The sequence below is a fragment of the Schistocerca gregaria genome, unplaced genomic scaffold (assembly GCF_023897955.1).
Source record: "Schistocerca gregaria isolate iqSchGreg1 unplaced genomic scaffold, iqSchGreg1.2 ptg001053l, whole genome shotgun sequence".
Classification (NCBI taxonomy): domain Eukaryota; kingdom Metazoa; phylum Arthropoda; class Insecta; order Orthoptera; family Acrididae; genus Schistocerca; species Schistocerca gregaria.
This window is the reverse complement of record NW_026062399.1, coordinates 95,531-97,500: the sequence shown is the minus strand read 5'-3', so window position 1 is coordinate 97,500 and position 1,970 is coordinate 95,531. Positions and strand designations below refer to the sequence as shown.

Here is a 1,970-nt window from a genome sequence, read left to right as displayed (position 1 = left end):
TAGCATGATGCACTTTGTGCTGGCCCCCGTTGGGCGAAAGGGAATCCGGTTCCTATTCCGGAACCCGGCAGCGGAACCGATATAAGTCGGGCCCCTCTTTTAGAGATGCTCGTCGGGGTAACCCAAAAGGACCCGGAGACGCCGTCGGGAGATCGGGGAAGAGTTTTCTTTTCTGCATGAGCGTTCGAGTTCCCTGGAATCCTCTAGCAGGGAGATAGGGTTTGGAACGCGAAGAGCACCGCAGTTGCGGCGGTGTCCCGATCTTCCCCTCGGACCTTGAAAATCCGGGAGAGGGCCACGTGGAGGTGTCGCGCCGGTTCGTACCCATATCCGCAGCAGGTCTCCAAGGTGAAGAGCCTCTAGTCGATAGAATAATGTAGGTAAGGGAAGTCGGCAAATTGGATCCGTAACTTCGGGATAAGGATTGGCTCTGAGGATCGGGGCGTGTCGGGCTTGGTCGGGAAGTGGGTCAGCGCTAACGTGCCGGGCCTGGGCGAGGTGAGTGCCGTAGGGGTGCCGGTAAGTGCGGGCGTTTAGCGCGGGCGTGGTCTGCTCTCGCCGTTGGTTGGCCTCGTGCTGGCCGGCGGTGCAGGATGCGCGCGCCTGCGCGGCGTTCGCGCCCCGGTGCTTCAACCTGCGTGCAGGATCCGAGCTCGGTCCCGTGCCTTGGCCTCCCACGGATCTTCCTTGCTGCGAGGCCGCGTCCGCCTTAGCGTGCTCCTCCGGGGGCGCGCGGGTGCGCGGATTCTCTTCGGCCGCCATTCAACGATCAACTCAGAACTGGCACGGACTGGGGGAATCCGACTGTCTAATTAAAACAAAGCATTGCGATGGCCCTAGCGGGTGTTGACGCAATGTGATTTCTGCCCAGTGCTCTGAATGTCAACGTGAAGAAATTCAAGCAAGCGCGGGTAAACGGCGGGAGTAACTATGACTCTCTTAAGGTAGCCAAATGCCTCGTCATCTAATTAGTGACGCGCATGAATGGATTAACGAGATTCCCGCTGTCCCTATCTACTATCTTACGAAGGCCGTTATGCTGTCTAACCAGTGGTGGAGTCCACCTATACTGGTAGAAGACGGGCGGCTAAATGTCCGATCTCTCAACCTCCCCGTGGTGTAAGATGCGAGTAGCCGGGCAACCGGTGAAACCAATGAGAGAAGGGCGACTCCCGTGCAGGGCGCAAGCTCGGATGCGGTGGGACTGGGCAACTGGCCCCTCCAAACCGGGCTCTGCAGCCTTGCTCGCCGTGAGCGATAAGGTGTCGGACTCCGGTCTAGTATCCTTGCTCACTGGCGAATGGCACTTACAAGTTATAGCGGCGCTTGCTGTGCTTCGGCCCTTGGCCGGGGTGCGGCGGGCGCCGCTTTTACTAAGGCGGCGCTTGCTATGCCTCGGCTTCGGCCGGGCTGCGGCGTGGTGCGGCTCCATGCGCTGGTGGCGTCTGCTGTGTCTCGGCTTCGGCTCGGATGCGGCGGGCGCCGCTTTTGCTGGGGCGGCGCCCGCTGCGCCCTGGCCCTGGCTGGGGTGCGGCGGGCGCCGCTTTTGCGTTAAAGTGATTTCACGCTCTCTGAGAGGATGTGTTTCCGTCTCTGCCTGTGCGCGCTACGGAACTCACTCCCCACAGCAGGAGCAAGGCGTTATCGCGGTTGACTTATCGGCCGTGGAATGCTGAGCTCCATGACACAAGTGCCACGGGAGGTATACTCCCCACAAGGAGACGTCTGCACGAGGCGGTTGGATCGAACATCGACCCTTCCCGGCCGAGTGCGCGTCTCCCACTACTGCGAGCGCTTGTAGGTGTCGGACTCTTAAGTCTAGTATCCAAGCTCGTACGTAGTGCGTGCGCGTGCAGCGGAGTGTGTCGACGTGAGTTGGCGCGCTACTGCTGGACTTGTGCGCACGGCGGTGCGCTTCGCGCGGCTCGCTGGCGGCGGGTCCTGCTGTGGCCCCGGCCTCGCGCGTGAAC

General features: G+C 61.3%; 1 pseudogene; it reads left to right on the top strand.

The window, feature by feature from the left end:
• LOC126327541 (large subunit ribosomal RNA) overlaps positions 1–1,052 on the top strand; it is a 2,992-nt pseudogene extending 1,940 nt beyond the window's left edge.
• Positions 1,053–1,970: the final 918 nt, after the last annotated feature.